At 46.3% G+C, this 18,275-nt stretch overlaps 1 protein-coding gene across 3 annotated transcripts in view; it reads right to left on the reverse strand.

Moving 5' to 3' along the window:
- The window catches only part of SLC4A9 (solute carrier family 4 member 9), a 983,109-nt gene that overhangs the window by 527,714 nt on the left and 437,120 nt on the right, over nucleotides 1-18,275 (reverse strand). The window lies entirely within an intron of this gene.

Genomic DNA, 18,275 nt, shown 5'->3' on the forward strand with positions numbered 1-18,275 from the left:
GATGTCATTATTGTTTAATCATTATTGAAAGATTATGATATGCTTATAAAATGTCAGTAGGTGGGACTACAATGTGACTGATGTGAGACACAGGAAGACGAAGTGTGGCCACCTTAAGGACAGTCTGCAGGTAATGAGAACAGGGAGAGGAAGCACTTCACTGAGACCAGAGTAGCGGCAGATTGGAGCTGAACTTGTCCATGATCAGAACCTGTCCAGATGTGAAAAGATTTCTGCCAGAAACGTTGCTAAGAGTAGGAAAAGGCGAGAGGTGTTGGATGCCGCTGAAGAGTTAAGCCACAAGCATTAACGATACCACTTAGCTATTGGATGGGCCATACATCCGCCTGTATACATCAATTGTTTGTCTGGAGCAGAACCCTGTTAGTAAGAACACTAAGGTCCACTGCAATGCCGCAGTAAGTAACTGTGCAAGCACCACACTACATTATGGTGCCAAATGACTTACGGCTGGGATAAAGCCTACAGTTCGATAGTTAGGTATATTGACTGTTCAGGCCACATTTATTGCCAAAATCAACATCCAGAACTTCCATATTTGTTGCCATGTTTCGTGTTTATTCTGTAACTAAGAATATGATACTACACCTAGGTGCTGACACAGCGTGAAACGGCCCCAAACCAAACTGGAACTTCCTTTTGTTTCAGGAGCTAGAGTTTCTGTGGAACATTATAATACTGGATAGTTGTTCAACTTCGATAGACTTTGTTCACAGCTAATTCACTGATACAGATGGTTAATTTTGGAGTATTTTCACTATAATTATAATAATTACTATAATTATAATAATTACTATTCCTCTGAGTTCACTGAGATCATATCAGGATGGGAGAGGGAAATTTGGATCGGGAATAGAAGTAAATGTAAGATTGTAAACTGCTGTGCTGAAGCGCAGGTAAGCACATACATTACACTCATATAATTAATCCAATCTCCAGGGTGTAAACAGGTAACGGTCAACCAGTTTAGATATTCATGCCAGTAGGTAGATAGTAGATAGAATATACTGTAAGTACAGGTGGTTTGGGTGCCGTGCTGTGCGACACAGGGGTTTAAGCCTTCTGGCTAAATGTCTGTATATTTTTTTTTAATGTTTTCTTTTGTCTGGTTAAATTACTCACATAACTAAGTAAAGTTGTTGCGGAGAGTGGACCGTGTAGGAGTTAGTTCTTCTTGCTTGTGACTCCACCCTATCCTGAAGAACACCACCCGATACACGACTTACAGAAGTTCAAAGATGTTTTGGTGTTGTTTTGCTGCCTTTGGCACTGGATGCCTCAACTGTTTGCAAAGCATCATGAAATCTGTATATTAACAAAGGATTTTGGGTAGCAATGCAGTGTCCATTGTCAGAAAGCTGGGTTTCTGTCCTATATGATGCGTCTTCCAGCAGGACAGTGACTACAAACATACTTTTAAAAGCAGATAAAAATGGATGGAAACAAAGCACTGGAGAGTTCTGAAATCACCAGCAATGCGTCCGATCTAAATCCCATTAAACACCTGTGGAAAGATTTTAAAATTGCTGTTGGGAAAAGGAACCCTTCAAATATAAGAGACCTGGAGCAGTTTTCAAAGGAAGAGTCATTCAAAATTCCAGTTGAGAAGTGTAAGAAGCTTGTTGATGGTTATAGGAATTGATTTAGTGCAGTTATTTATTCCAAAGGGTGTGCAACCAAATATTAAGTTGAAGGTCGCAACAGTTTTGACCAGCCCATTTTTGGGGTTTTGTGTGAAATTAAGTGCAATTTGCCTTTTCTGTGCTGTTCCAATGCACATAAAGAAAATAAACAGGTGTATAATAAAACGTATAATTGCAATCATTTTCTGGAAGAAATAGCTCATTTTGTGATACATTTTCAAGGGTGCCAACACATTCGACCATGACTATATATACAGTGCTGTGCAAATTAATTGGGACAAAGCATTTTTTAAGTAAAATCGTAAGTTGGTTACCAGTCAGTGATTCAAACCAGTTTTAACTGCTTTGAACAGGCACTCAGGGGAAGAGTCCTGAGGAGAGAATTTGCATATTCCCAGTGCCTTCTGGGATAAGTGAAGAGCCTCCGCAAACTCAGCGATCACTGGATTTTGGCTGTTGCAGCTGAAAAGAGGAAATCGATAAACCGCGCGCCGACGAATTTTGGCTCGTTTTTCATTGCTTTAGAATTTTCTTTAACAATAACGATATGGAAGAGGCCAGGAGCCATTTGGTGAACTGCATTTCTTGCTACGTGTTCACAGGCTTACCAGTGGAAAAGACAAACTTCACATGCCACAAATGCAAGCTTGTGTCCCTGTTGGAAGAAAAGTTGCAAAATCTCGAAGAGAGGTTAGCTACATTGAAGAACATTAAGGAAGGTGAAGAGTTCTTAGACAGAGCAGAATTATCTCTTCATGTTACAGAAAGAGAAGAAATTCGAAGTGCACCTGAAGAAACAGAGGAATGGAAACTTGTGACCCAGAGAAGCAGGAGGAACGGGAGGCAGTCAGCGCCCATACTGCTAAAGAACCAGTACCAGGCTCTTACGCAGGAGAACGATGAAGAAATACATCAGGATAAGACTTTGCCCACAAACAACAACTATGTATGCCTTCAGAATTCTCCTGGATGGAGAAAGAAAAATGTTGTGAAGAAGAAACGGAGATTGGTGGTAATGAGGATTCCCTGTTGAGAGGAACAGAGGCCGCTATCTGCAGACCGGATATAACCTCAAGAGAAATGTGCTGTCTTCCAGGTGCAAAAATTAAAGATGTGTCTGACAGGATATCAGGACTCTTCAGACCTACAGATGACTACCCATTTCTGCTAATACATGTGGGGACAAATGACACAGCAAGAAACAACCTGGAAACCATCTGCAGTGACTTTGAAAAGTTAGGTAAGAAAGTGAAAGAACTCGGAGCCAGGTGGTCTTCTCTTCCATCCTCCCAGTGGATGGCCATGGAACAAGGAGGTGGAATAAGATTCTGCAGGTGAACAACTGGCTACGTCAATGGTGCTGTCAGCAAGGATTTGGATTTCTGGATCACGGAGTGAATTACCTATACGATGGACTACTTGCTAGAGATGGGGTGCACCTTATGAAGACTGGAAAACATGTTTTTGGAAGTCACCTTGCTACACTCATAAGGAGAGCTTTAAACTAGAACAATATGGGAAGGGAAGCAAAAGGCGAGAAAAAGCCACACACCTGACAAATGCTATTGAGAACTCTGCTATTAGAAGTGGAAAGGAAGAACAAAGACAAAAGAATCTAAATAAATAAAATATTGGAGAAAGAGAAACCAATCACATACTCAAATGTTTCTATACTAATGCACAAAGCATGGGCAACAAACAAGGAGAATTGGAACTACTAACGCAGGAAAAGAAATATGATGTCATTGGAATCACTGAAACTTGGTGGGACAATACACATGATTGGAATACAAGGCTAGAAGGATACAACTTATTTGCTAGAAACAGACTTGAGAAATGAGGAGGAGGTGTCGCATTGTATGTTAGAAACGAGTATATCTGCACAGAGATTGAAGCTTCAGAGACCGGGTGTCGCGTCCGTCTGCAAGTCTGGGCTGCAGACAGACAGCGCCCCGAGTAGCACCGACACCCTTTACCCCTATACAGGGATCTGGATTTACTGCAGAGCCCAGGAAGCGCTGTCTGAACAGGAGCAGAGTGCCAGAGCAGAACGGTCGCAATAGAACAGCAGGAAGGGAGCCAAAAATGGAGTCGGAAACCAGGCGAGCAGTGGAGGTACAGAAACGGCAGGCAGAGGCAGAGTCGAGAGTCTAGGCAGAGGTCAAAAACCGGGAGAGTAGCGGAAGTACAAAATCGTCAGGCAGTAGAGGGGGTCAGGAATCCAGGCCAAGGTCAGCGTCAGTAATCAGGAGAAATGCAAGGTACAAGAACGGCAGGCAACAGAGTAGTCAGAAGTTCAGGCTGAGGTCGGAGTTAACGATAGGCAATCACAAGTAACACGTAGGGGAACCAAGAATATATCCGGCGGCTTGCTAGCTCAGTCCCAAGGTATTTGAGGGATCAGGTCGTCCCTCACAGGCTCCCGGGCTGGTGATGTCATCAGGACCGCCCCCAGGACCAGACCTGATGATGATGCACCAGCCCCTTCATGACTCACAGAGGAGCGGAGTCTGCATCCAGTAGACGCCTGCGCAGAAGCGCTTTCATTGTTGCCGCCCTCACTCGGGCGCGAGCCACGGCGCCTCCTAGTGGTTGAGGGCGGAACAGCAAGCCCCGAGATCGACGACGACATGTCAGTCCGGCATCTCCTGGTGGCCGAGGCCTGGACAGCAGGCCCCGAGCCCGAGGGCGGCGTGACAGTCCGTCGCCTCCTAGTGGCTGAGGGCGGAACAGCGGGCCCCGAGTCTGACGGCGACGTGACAGTACCCCCCTCTCCAGGAGGGGCCTCCGGACCCTCAAAACCCGGTTTGTCAGGGTGAAGGAGATGAAATCTCCTAATTAATGCCTTGGCATGGATGTTCCTTGCGGGGACCCAGGACCTCTCCTCCGGGCCGTAGCCCTTCCAGTGTATAAGATACTGTATGGAGTCTCTCACAAGGCGGGAGTCAAGGATACCCTGGACTTCATACTCCAAGGACCCTCCGACCGAAACAGGAGGAGGAGGGGACTGGACAGGGTGAATTGGGGAGCGATACCGTTTGAGGAGAGACTTGTGGAACACGTTAGGTAATTTAAATGACTGCGGAAGTTTCAAACGGAAGGCTACCGGGTTAACCACTTCTATAATTTCATATGGGCCGATAAATCTGGGACCCAGTTTGGCAGACGGTACTTTCAGTTTGATGTTTTTAGTAGAAAGCCAAACCTTGTCCCCAACCCCCAAGTGTGGCCCCTTGGACCGTCGTTTGTTTGCAGCTGAAGCCTGTCTAACTTGAGCCCCTTTCAAATTCGTATTTACTTCAGACCATATTGTTTTCAAGCGATGTATGTTTTTCTCTACCCCAGGGAGCTCCGACATCCTAGCCGAGAACGACCCAAAGCACGGATGCAATCCAAGGTTACAAAAAAAAGGGGTAGTTTTAATGGAGTCCTGGTAGCGATTATTTAAGGCAAACTCAGCCAATGGCAGATGTTCTACCCAATCGGACTGGTGTCCTGACACGTAACAACGGAGGTATTGCTCCAGAACTTGATTAGCCCGTTCGGTTTGCCCATTGGTTTCGGGGTGGTAGGCCGAGGAGAAGGATAACTCAACACCGATGCGTTTACAGAACGCCCTCCAGAATTTTGAGACGAACTGGGTACCTCTGTCGGACACAATATTTGACGGAACACCATGAAGACGTACAATGTGCACAAGGAACAATTTGCTCAAGGTTTCGGAGTTAGGTAAGCCAGACAGGGGAATAAAATGGCACTGTTTGCTGAACCTGTCTACCACCACCCAGATACATGTTTTCCCATCTGAGGTCGGCAGGTCTGTGGTGAAGTCCATGGAGATGTGGGTCCATGGACTCTCAGGGGTGGGCAAGGACTGAAGCCAGCCAGCAGGGCGATTATGGGTGGATGTGGCGCGGGCACAGACTTCACATGCTGAAACATAGTTCTTACAGTCCTTGACCACCGTCGGCCACCAAAAGTTCCTAGTTACCAACCTGGTGGTATTATTGAGCCCAGGATGACCTGCCAGAACAGAGTCATGTGACTCTTTAAGAACTTGAAGGCGAAAGGAATTCGGAACAAACAATTTTTTTTGGGGGTGTAGTGTCAGGAGCTCGTTCCGGAGACCTACGGATCTCCTCCAGAAGGTCCAAGGAAACTGCCGACACGACGATCCCATTGGCTAATATCGGAACGGGTTCACAGTCTTCGGCTTGTGTGGGGCAAAAACTGCGAGAGAGGGCATCGGCCCTCACATTTTTCGTGCCAGGGCGAAAGGTGATTAAAAAATCGAACCTTGAAAAGAACAAGGCCCACCTGGCCTGCCTGGAATTCAGTCTTTTAGCTGACTCCAGGTAGGTCAGGTTTTTGTGGTCTGTAATGACGGTGACCTTGTGTTTGGCGCCTTCGAGAAAGTGACGCCATTCCTCGAAGGCCCATTTGATTGCTAGTAATTCCCGATTCCCAATATCATAGTTCTTCTCTGTGGCAGAGAACTTTCGGGAAAAAAAAGCACATGGGCGCAGCTGAGTGAGGGCTGCAGTGCCTTGCGATAGCACTGCTCCCACTCCGACTTCGGAGGCATCCACCTCCACAATAAATGGGCGGTCTAAGTCAGGTTGTACTAAAACCGGGTTGGCCACAAAGCATTCTTTTAAAGTAGAAAATGCTTGAATGGCCTCGGGATTCCAGTTGGCCACGTCCACCCCCTTCCGGGTTAGATCCGTGAGTGGCTTGGCAATCTCAGAAAAACTCCTGATAAACTTACGGTAGTAATTGGCAAATCCCAAAAATCGCTGCAGTGCTTTCAGCGATTTGGGTTGCACCCACGCCTTAATAGGTTGGATCTTGGCAGGATCCATGCGGAACCCCCTGCCTGAGACCATGTACCCCAAAAATTGTACCTCCTCAGCGAAAAAGACATATTTCTCCAACTTAGCAAACAAGGAGTTCTCCCGCAGTCTCTGCAGTACTGAACGGACGTGTTGAGCATGTGTCACAGGGTCAGTGGAGTAAATCAAAATGTCATCCAAGTACACAACGACATACACACCACAGATGTCCCTGAAAATATCGTTAACAAAGTGCTGAAACACTGCAGGAGCATTGCTGAGTCCGAAAGGCATTACTAGGTACTCAAAGTGACCAAGAGGTGTATTAAACGCTGTCTTCCACTCATCGCCGTCTCTTATGCGGATTAGATTGTATGCCCCCGGAGGTCAAGTTTTGTAAACCAACGGGCTCCAATTAGCTGATTAAAAAGATCAGGGATGAGTGGAAGAGGGTACTGGTTCTTTATAGTGATTGCGTTTAATTCCCGATAGTCAATGCAGGGTCTGAGACCACCATCTTTCTTCTCTACAAAGAAGAACCCAGCTCCAAGTGATGAAATAGATGGCCTAATGAACCCCTTTCTTAAGCTATCCGCTATGTACTCATTCATGGCCTGACGCTCTGGACCAGAGAGATTAAATATTCTCCCTTTTGGAAGACGGGCATCTGGAATTAGGTTTATAGGACAAACATACTCTGTGGGGTGGTAGCTTCTCAGATTCTATAACGGAAAAGACATCTCCATAATCCCTGAGAGCAAACGGTATGAAGGGGTATTTTTTTAGCTTGGTTTGATTTACTGCTACAGACATGCAATTATCCTGGCATTGCGAACTCCAGCGCACCACATCACCCAGGTGCCAGTCAATGACAGGGTTATGTTGACGTAGCCACGGCATTCCCAAAATGACTGCAGAAGATAGATTGTCCAACACAAATAAGGAAATAAGCTCAGTATGTAGTGCTCCTACTGACATAGTTATCTTAGCAGTAACAAATTTAACCCCCTCCTGAATAATGGATGTGCCATTAATAGCCGTGGTTTTAATTGGAATATTACGTTTCAGTAGTGGGACACCAAGTTTTTTAGCAGCAAAAGAGTCCATAAAATTCCCTTCAGACCCGCTATCGACATAGGCTTTTAAACACAGAGAATCCTGACCAAAATACAATGAAATAGGTAGTAAAACTTTGGCCACATCTGCGAGCAATACCTGAGCCTCTGCGCAATCATAGCCAGAGCTGCTCAGAGGCTGATGTTCCCGGGGTACGGATCTCTGACGTTCAGCTTTGTCCCTGGAGTCTCCTAACTGCAGCATGCTCGAGCAGGAAGGTGAGACTGATCCTCCAGGCTGTATACTGAGGCTTAGTAACAGGTGTTTTAGGCCAACAATCAGCTCAGGCAAGAGAGGAAAGGAAAAAAAAATTCAGAGAAACTGTCTTTATATAGGTGTGATATATATATACACACAAGAGACAGTTTTATTTGGGCCGGATATAATGTCGCGTCCGTCTGCAAGTCTGGGCTGCAGACAGACAGCGCCCCGAGTAGCACCGACACCCTTTACCCCTATACAGGGATCTGGATTTACTGCAGAGCCCAGGAAGCGCTGTCTGAACAGGAGCAGAGTGCCAGAGCAGAACGGTCGCAATAGAACAGCAGGAAGGGAGCCAAAAATGGAGTCGGAAACCAGGCGAGCAGTGGAGGTACAGAAACGGCAGGCAGAGGCAGAGTCGAGAGTCCAGGCAGAGGTCAAAAACCGGGAGAGTAGCGGAGGTACAAAATCGTCAGGCAGTAGAGGGGGTCAGGAATCCAGGCCAAGGTCAGCGTCAGTAATCAGGAGAAATGCAAGGTACAAAAACGGCAGGCAACAGAGTAGTCAGAAGTTCAGGCTGAGGTCTGAGTTAACGATAGGCAATCACAAGTAACACGTAGGGGAACCAAGAATATATCCGGCGGCTTGCAAGCTCAGTCCCAAGGTATTTGAGGGATCAGGTCATCCCTCACAGGCTCCCGGGCTGGTGATGTCATCAGGACCGCCCCCAGGACCAGACCTGATGATGATGCACCAGCCCCTTCATGACTGACAGAGGAGCGGAGTCTGCGTCCAGTAGACGCCTGCGCAGAAGCCCTTTCATTGTTGCCGCCCTCACTCGGGCGCGAGCCACGGCGCCTCCTAGTGGTTGAGGGCGGAACAGCAGGCCCCGAGATCGACGACGACATGTCAGTCCGGCGTCTCCTGGTGGCCGAGGCCTGGACAGCAGGCCCCGAGCCCGAGGGCGGCGTGACAGTCCGTCGCCTCCTAGTGGCTGAGGGCGGAACAGCGGGCCCCGAGTCTGACGGCGACGTGACACTGGGAGTTCTGTGGAAACTGTGTGGGTAAGAATACAAGGACAGAACAATGGAAAGGACACCATTGTAGGCATTTACTACAGGCCGCCTGTGCAAGCTGAAGATATGGATGAACTCTTTATGCATCAAATGGCCAAGTTCTCCAAAAAATATAACATAGTTATCATGGGAGATTTCAACTATCCTGACATTTGTTGGGAATCTCTCTCAGGCAAAACTAACAGGTCAAGGAAATTCTTATCCTCTCTTGCTGACAACTTTATCTTCCAAAAGGTAGGAGAGAAAACACTTGGATCTAATCCTTATAAACGGGGAGGAAATGGTTGAGGAGGTAAAAGTGGCTGGGACCCTAGGAGGTAGCGACCATGCTATTTTAGAATTTTGGATAACTAGAGGAGGAAGACCTGTGAAGACTCAGACGTCAAGGTTAGATTTCAAAAAGGCAGATTTTAAGGGATTCAGAAAGAGAATTGGAGGGATCCAATGGCTGGATATCCTTAAGGACAAAAATGTCCAGGAAGGATGGGAAATCTTGAAAAATGAAATTCTCAAAGCACAATGGTTAACAATTCCCAAAAGAGGGAAGAATAGGAAGCATTTAAGGAAACCAGGATGGATGAACACAGAACTTTAAGCACATGCTTAAAAGGAAGAAGGAAATGTTTATAAAATGGAAAGTGGGAGGCATAGCTAAAGAAGAATATAATGCTGTCTGCAGAACTTGCAGGGCACAAATCAGATTATCTAAAGCTGACAATGAATTGAGGCTTGCAAGAGACGTCAAAAGCAATAATAAAGGATTTTGGGGATATGTCAAAAGTAAAAGAAAAGTCAAAGATGCTATAGGATTTTTACAGGATGAAAATGATGAAATGTTAAGACAGGATGTTGAGAAGGCCGAACTTTTAAATTCCTATTTTGCATCTGTTTTCTCTCAGAAAGGAAATGTAACATCAACTGTTCTTCACTGTCTTATTAAGGCATTGGAAGAACCCTGGATAGCTATAAACAGAAAGATAGTGAGGAAACACTTAGCTAACCTAAATTAATTCAAGTCTCCAGGTCCAGATAAATTGCACCCCAGAGTACTGAAGGATATAGTAGAAGAAATTTCTGAACCCCTCTCCATAATCTTTGAAAATTCTTGGAGAACACGAGAAGTCCCAGATGACTGGAGAAGAGCAAATGTTCCTATCTTCAAAAAGGGGAAGAAGGTGGACCCAGGCAACTATAGGCCAGTGAGTCTGACTTCTATACCAGGAAAAATCTTTGAACAAATTGTTAAACAACATGTATGTAAGTACCTGGATAAGAATGAAGTGATTAAACAGAGTCAGCATGGGTTTGTAACTAATAAGTCATGTTAGACTAACTTAAATTCCTTCTATGACAGAATCACTGATTGGGTGGATCAGGAAAATGCTGTAGATATAGTATATCTTGACTTCAGCAAAGCATTTGACAAAGTATCTCACACAACCCTTATTGAAAAAATGGCTGAGTGTGGAATGGACAAGGCAACTGTAAGGTGTATTCATAACTGGCTTAGTGATCGGACCCAAAGAGTGGTTATAAATGGCTGCACATCCAGTTGGAAGAACGTCTCAAGTGGGGTACCACAGGGCTCTGTCCTGGGCCCTGTCTTGCTCAACATCTTTATCAATGATTTAGATGAAGGAATTGAGGGTAAACTGGTTAATTTGCTGATGACACAAAGCTAGGAGGGATAGCTAATACTAGAGAAGAGAGAGGATTCAAAAAGATATAAATAAACTGGAGCAGTGGGCAGCAACTAACAGAATGGTTTTTAACAGTGAGAAATGCAAAGTACTACATCTGGGCAATAAAAATGAAAAAAGCATATACAGAATGGGAGGAATGGGGCTAAGCAATAGCACATGTGAAAAGACTTGGGTATACTAATAGATCACAGACTGAATATAAGTCAACAGTGTGATGCAGCAGCAAAAAAGGCAAATGCAATTCTAGGATGTATTAACAGAAGCATACAGTCTAGATCACGTGAAGTCATTATTGCCCTCTACGCCTCTTTGGTCAGACCTCATCTGGAATACTGTGTCCAGTTTTGGGTGCCACATTTTAAAAAATACATCAACAAAGTGGAGCAAGTTCAGAAAAGAACGACCAGAATGGTGACCGGTCTGCAAACCCTGTCTTATGAGGAAAGGTTGCAGGATTTGGGAATGTTTCGCTTGCAGAACAGAAGACTGAGAGGAGACTTAATAGCTGTCTACAAATATCTAAAGGGCTGTCACCTTGTAGAAGGATCATCTTTATTCTCATTTGCACAAGGAAAGACTAGAAGCAATGGGATGAAACGGAATGGGAGGAGACACAGATTAGATATTAGAAAAAACTTTTTGACAGTTAGAGTGATCAATGAGTGGAACAAGCTGCCACGAGAGGTGGTGAGTTCTCCTTCAATAGAAGTCTTCAAACAGAGGCTGGACAGACATCTGTCAGGGATGATTTAGCGAATCCTGCTTTGAGCAGGGGGTTGGACCAGATGGCCCAGGAGGTCCCTTCCAACTCTACGATTCTATGATCAAAGCAGTTAAAACTGGTTTGAATCACTGACTGATAACCAACTTACGATTTTACTTAAAAAAAATGCTTTGTCCAAATTAATTTGCACAGCACTGTATATGTCTGTATGTAAGTGTTTTGTGTATAGATGTATCTGTATGTATATGCTCTGTGTATAGATTTGTAAGTATGTGTATGCTATGTGTATACAAATTTGTCTGTGCTATGTGTATATAGTGTCATGTAAAAGTTTGAACACCCCTGGTCAAAATTGCTGTTATTGTGAACAATTAAGCAAATTGAAGATGAATTGATGTCTAAAAAGTAAAACCCTGGCAGGACACTGATAAAGAGACTGTTACAAAGATTCTGGCCAAGTTAAGAAGCACCTTTGACACCTGCCCTGCAGCTGAGATCAAGATGAGATTCTTTGGATGTAAGCAGAGAGCGCAGAACAGTATATGGGACTATGCTTTCAACCTGCAGGAGGCGCTGCGAGCCATCAAGCAGATTGATCCAGACAGTGTGAAAGATGGAGACAGCCTGTTAAAGGAGCAGTTTATTGAAGGACTCCAAGGTGGATCTGACAAGTAAATGGACAAAGAGAACTTTTTTCCTTTGGCTTGGTGCCAAAGTGGGTTGATTGCCCTCGATGGCCATTAGAATTATTACATGTGGTGTCATTTGTTCTAAGTTGGCCCGGTGGTGGTGAGTGGTAGTTCACTTTAGTTTCTTTGGTTTAATGTGCACATAATTATAAAACAGGTGTGATGCTCTATAAAAGAGTGTCAGGTGTGTTTGATCACTGTTGGTGATAGTTAGTCATTTACAAGGAAGCCTGGGTGAAAGATGGAGCTGAGCAAGAGTCCTGGGCCGCCCAGCCAGAGGGGACGAGTGGCAGCTTTGGAGTCTGCAAGGAATGCTGGCATGGATTGGTGGAGTCCAACGATGTGGTCTGCAAGAAGGGCTGGCATGGCATGGTGGAGTCGCAGTTTATGGTGTCAGCAGGAGGTGCTTTCATGGCTTGGTGGAGTGGTGACTATGGTGAGAGTTGCACTCAGCATGCTGGACTTGGTTGCTGAAAACTGGACTCAAGCATGCTGGACTTATTGGCAGAATAGTTGGAATCAAGCATGATGGACTTTTTGGCAGAAGCTGGACTCATCTTTGGGACTCTGTTTACTGGGCAGCTGCAACTGGTGGTGGACTCTGCTCCAAGGCTGCACTATGGTGATGGATCCGGTTATGGTGATGGATCCGGTTGGAGGAGAAGATGCACGCAGGTGGTGGGCTCTGTTGCTGGGAGCGTAAGCAACAGAGCAAAGCTAAGTGGTGTCCCCCTGTATTGTCATTTTCCCTTATGTATGTTTAGTGCAGTGGTGGGATTAGTTTCCGCACCGACCAATTCCCTAGTGAGGGTTTAGGTGCAGGGCGAGTCAGGGTTTGAGGTACGCGTGCGTCGCCTGGTGCGGAACCGGCATAGGGAACGTTAGGAGTGCAGGGACACTGGCTCAGGGGAGTACAGGAGGTCTCCACGTCCCTATTCCCTATCGCAGGGCCCACCATTGTTATTGTTACCCAGGTTTCCCCTTTATTATTTAAATTTGCCTTACTGGAGGCGGGGTTTCCAGACTACTGTATATATAACGTGTATTACCTAAATTTGCCAGTTGGAGGCGGTGTATCCAGCTGCACGTTTTATTATTTAAATTCGCCCTACTGGAGGCAGTGTATCCAGGGTCACGCGTGTCATGGGTTCACCTTGCGGTACTCACTGCGTCCAGACACACGTGACCATGACATCTCTTATCCAGCACCCACAGAGCACAGCTGCGCATCATAGCCCTACAGAACCCTGATCTGGACTTTGCAGACTTCAAAGACTGGGCTATTTGGGTGCTGCATGAACCAACTGTTAGCCGTCCAGTGGCCCCTAGGCGCCCAGCGATCACATACCATCAGGAGGCAGCATCTTTCCCTCTCAGCCCTGCGGAGGCTGATGCACAGACTGTGGATAAAGATCCATCTGAAGAGCTGCGTCTTCAGGTCCAGGAGTTGACCAAAGGTATGGCTGCACTTGCTAAAACTGTGCTGTCCCTGCAGGTGTCCTCAAAGGAGAAGATTCAGCTGGCTTCCAGTCCAGAGGATGTCCCGTGGCTACGGAAGAAGAGGATCCCGCCACTCCGAGGGAGAAACAACGATCGCTATGACCAGGACGGACGTCCCATCTGTCGTCACTGCCACAAGGCAGGCCACATCGCAAGATTCCGTTATTTAAACGAGCAACCCCTGGGGCAGATGGCCAACCCCCAGGAGTAAGACCACAAGGCACAAAGAACTGGCGAGCCAAGTATGTTGGAGGACAACCGATCCTCCCAGTGGTGATTGACGGCATCCCCATGAACGCTTTGCTGGACACTGGCTCTCAGGTGACCACTATGCCGTATATCCTTTACAAGCAGTATTGGGCTGACTCTGAACTTACCCGTGGCCCAAGTGATGAACTCACAGTAGTTGCCAGTAATGGTCAGTCTTTGCCGCAAGTAGGATGCAAAGAAATTACTATCAAAGTGGGGCGAGTGATAGTTGTAGACATTGATCAATGAGAATGTAACCCAATGATGACTCTAGGTACCAATGTGTTTGAAAATTGTCTTTCCGAGGTTATTGTCTTGTTGCAACAGGTGGCCGAGACTGCTGGTTCCAGTGAACAACGAGTCCTGCAGAAGGAGATCAAGGCCCTGATGCAAAGACAGCAGGTAGAACTCTCTGGTGGAGAAATTGGCAGCGTCAGAGTGAGTGATTCTTTCCCCATTGCAATACCCCCCAGATGTGAAATGTTGATTTGGTGTCGGGCAGCCATAGGCCTCAGAGGAAAAGATTACCAGGCATTGGTAGAACCAGTGTACTCTGACAGCCGGCCCACTGTCCTGACAGCCAGAAGGGTAGTTGATGTTCGCAAAGGGAGAGTACCTGTACGCCTCTTGAATTGTGGGGAGGAGGAGGCCATAATACCTCGGTATGCCACAGTTGCTAAGCTACTTACTGTCAGTAACAACGCCATACAGGCAGCAGAGCCCTTGGTTTCATCCGACCAGGTGGAGGACAATGGCTCTGTAAAGCAGCTGGAGGTGTGATGTCAGCAACTGCAGGTGGGAACTGACTCCACCCCTTCCTACCAAAAGAATGGGGTTTACAGAGTGACTCAGGAGTACGAGCAGGTAATCAGTAAACACCCCCTAGACTTTGGGAAGGCAAAAGGGGTTCAAAACCATATCCCCACTGGAGATCATCCACCCATCAAAGAAAGGTACCGGCCTATACCCCCAACACAATATCAATGTGCCAAAAGTATGTTGCGGGAAATGAAGGAGGCTGGGATGATCAGAGAGAGTTTTAGCCCCTGGGCAGCCCCAATAGTTTTTGTGAAAAAGAAAGATGGTACCATGAGAATGTGTGTTGATTACCGAAAAATTAACAGCATTACACATAAGGATGCCTACCCATTACCCAGAATTGAGGAGTCATTAGCCGCACTTAAAACTGCTAACTATTTTTCCACCTTGGATCTCACTAGTGGGTATTGGCAGGTTCCCGTGGTAGAGGCAGACAAGGAGAAAACAGCGTTTATTACACCAATGTGAGTGAGTTCAACTACATGCCATTCGGGCTTTGCACCACCCCAGGGACATTCCAACGGCTGATGGAGTGCTGTCTGGGACACAAGAACTTTGAGACAGTCCTGTTGTACCTGGATGATGTCATTGTTTTCTCCAAAACTTACGAAGACCATCTGAAGCACCTGGCTGAGGTGTTTAAAGCCTTGTCCAACTTTGGCCTGAAGGTGAAGCCTTCCAAATGCCACCTCCTGAAGGCCAAGGTACAGTACCTCGGTCATGTAGTGAGTGCAGAAGGTGTGGCACCAGATCCTGACAAAGTTACTGTCATCCGGGACTAGCAGAAGCCCAGCAACCTCCATGAAGTACGTCAATTTCTCAGGTTGGTAGGCTACTACCGAAGATTCATCAAAGGCTTCACTGAAATAGCCAACCCTATGCAAAATCTTCTGGTGGGACAGTCCAAGAAAGCCAAACAGAAAAATTCCACATTTGAATGGACTGAGGAGTTGGAGAGGTCCTTCACCCGACTGAAGATGGCTCTCACAGGAGATGAAGTTCTGGCCTACCCAGATTATGACCATCCCTTTGTGTTGTATACTGATGCCAGCAACGTGGGACTGGGAGCAGTACTGTCACAGGTACAGAATGGCAAAGAAAGAGTGATCTCCTATGCCAGCAGTAAGCTTCGTCCCACTGAAAGGAACCCTGACAACTACAGTTCCTTCAAGCTGGAGTTCCTCGCCATAGTCTGGGCTGTGACTGAACAAGTCAAGCACTATCTAGCTTCAGCCAAGTTTACCATCTTCATGGATAACAACCCGTTGACTCACTTGGAAACGGCCAAACTAGGTGCACTGGAGCCGCGATGGATAGCCCAGCTGTCTAACTATGAATTTACCATCAAGTACCGAGCAGGGCATAAGAATACCAATGCTGATGCGCTGTCCAGGATGCCTAATCTTCCAGATACAGGAGAAGACCCTGAGGCCCTCAAAGAAATTGAGCTACCTGCCTTCCACCTGCCAATTGCGGCCCAACGTGACCAAGGAGTGAGAAACAGACAGTTTATCATGAAAGAGGCCACCCTAAATCCATTGCCTCATCATGACTGGGCAGAAACGCAAGATAGCGACCCCGCAGTCCGCCTGGTAAAGGAGTTACTGTCACAAGCTGACTCACGCCCAGAGTCGGATGCTCCTGAAGAAACACAGCAGTTGTAGAAGGAAAGAGGCAGGCTGTTCATTTATGAAGGATAGCTGTGTTGGAGGAGTAACAATGCCCGCACTCATGAGTTGGTCTGACAAGTGGTAGTCCCAAAGAGGGTGGCATCAATGGTCTTAGAAGCCTATCACAAAGGAGATGGACACTTCGGATGGAAGAAGATGGAGGCCTTGCTCCGGGAGAGATTCTACTGGGCTGGAATGAGGAAGGCCATTGAAAATTGGTGCCGGGAGTGTGGACAATGCAACCTGCGCAGAAAGGACCGCAACAGCCAGCGAGCTCCTTTGCAGCCAATAATAACCAAACAACCACTCGAGTTGGTAGCCCTGGACCATGTGAAGCTGGTTCCAAGCCGTTCAGGCTACATTTATGCTTTTACCATCGTTGAACACTACTCAAGATTCCTGGTAGTTGTGCCTGTCAAGGATCAAACAGCCAGGACAGCAGCCAGAGCATTCCAACAGCACTTTTGTCGACCACACGGATATCCAGAGTGAGTGCTTACAGATCAAGGTCCAGCCTTTGAGGCAGAAGTGTTCCAGGAATTCTGTAACTTGTACGGTTGCAAGAAGATCAGGACAACACTGTACCATCCACAGACCAATGGCATGTGTGAAAAGATGAATCAGGTGGTGATCGACCTACTGAAGACCTTGCCTTTGGAAGAGAGGAATCTGTGACCAGAAAAGTTGCCAGATCTGGTAGACCTCTACAATCACATTCCTGTGAATTCCACCAACTGCACTCCAGCCTACCTAATGAGAGTGAGGCCTGGCAAGTTACTGTACCTATTGATTTGGATATGGGAGTCCTGACACCTGAAGTGACATCAGCAGATGCTGACTGGGATACGGAGCGGCAGCAGTACAGAAGAGTACAAGAGTGTATAGACAGGAGTCTAGCTCAGGCAAGATAAAAACAGGAAAAGACCTACAATCAACATGCACCTGCAGTTCCCTTGTCACCAGGAGAACAAGTTCTAAAGAGGAAAAGGAGGATGCATAAATTGGATGACCAATGGGAAGCTGAACCCTACACCGTCCTACCATCAAACTTTGACAACACCAAAGTATTGGGTGGGTGGGCGGCACGGTGGCTCAGTGGTTAGCACTGCAGCCTTGAAGCGCTGGGGTCCTGGGTTCCAGGCTAATCCCACCAAGGACAACATCTGCAAGGAGTTTGTATGTTCTCCCCGTGTTTGCGTGGGTTTCCTCCGGGCACTCCGGTTTCCTCCCACATTCTAAAGACATACTAATAGGGAATTTAGATTGTGAGCCCCAGCGGGGACAGTGATGATGATGTGTGCAAACTGTAAAGCGCTGCGGAATATGTTAGCGCTATATAAAAATAAAGATTTATTTTTTTTTTTTTTTAAGTATGCCTTATCAGTCAGGATGGAGGAGAAACCTCATTAGCAGTATTGAGGGATCATCTGAAACTGTGCCTTGACCAGCTGAAGGACAGAATGGAAGAACAAAACAACATCCAACCCATAGAGAAGGAAGAAAAGGTCAGCACTGTACTCGGAGAATTCCCTGCAAATTGGACTAGAGTAAATAATGCCATAGTGGTGCCAGTTTTGACCTTTCCCCAACTGGTAGTGCAAGCAGAAATGACTCAAGAGAACTCTGAAAATCAGGAAGTTCAGGCAGCAGATGCCACACTAGCAGTGGAGCTAGAGAATCCTCGTCCTGCCAGTGGTGAATCTGTCATACCCATGGTGAGTCTAAGAGTCCGTAGATGGCTACTACCCAGTTTACCCACACCAGTGTTACTCAGGTCTTTCCGTAGTACCCATGGCATACCACCCCTCAGGTTTCGCATTTAAATAAGTTATGCAAATAATATAAATGTTAACCTGTACATGTAAATATGTAACGTTTTCAAGTTTTGTGCCTACAGAGACTCTGTAAGAACCCCTTGTATATAGTTTATCCATTGCCCAGGAATGGACCATAGACATTGACGCATGGACTTATCACAGGACTATTTTTGGAGCTGTGTTTTTTGTATTTTTCATTTTTTTATATAAATCTT

The sequence above is a fragment of the Dendrobates tinctorius genome, unplaced genomic scaffold (assembly GCF_039654945.1).
Source record: "Dendrobates tinctorius isolate UK_male_01 unplaced genomic scaffold, ASM3965494v1 ptg000036l, whole genome shotgun sequence".
Lineage (NCBI taxonomy): Eukaryota > Metazoa > Chordata > Amphibia > Anura > Dendrobatidae > Dendrobates > Dendrobates tinctorius.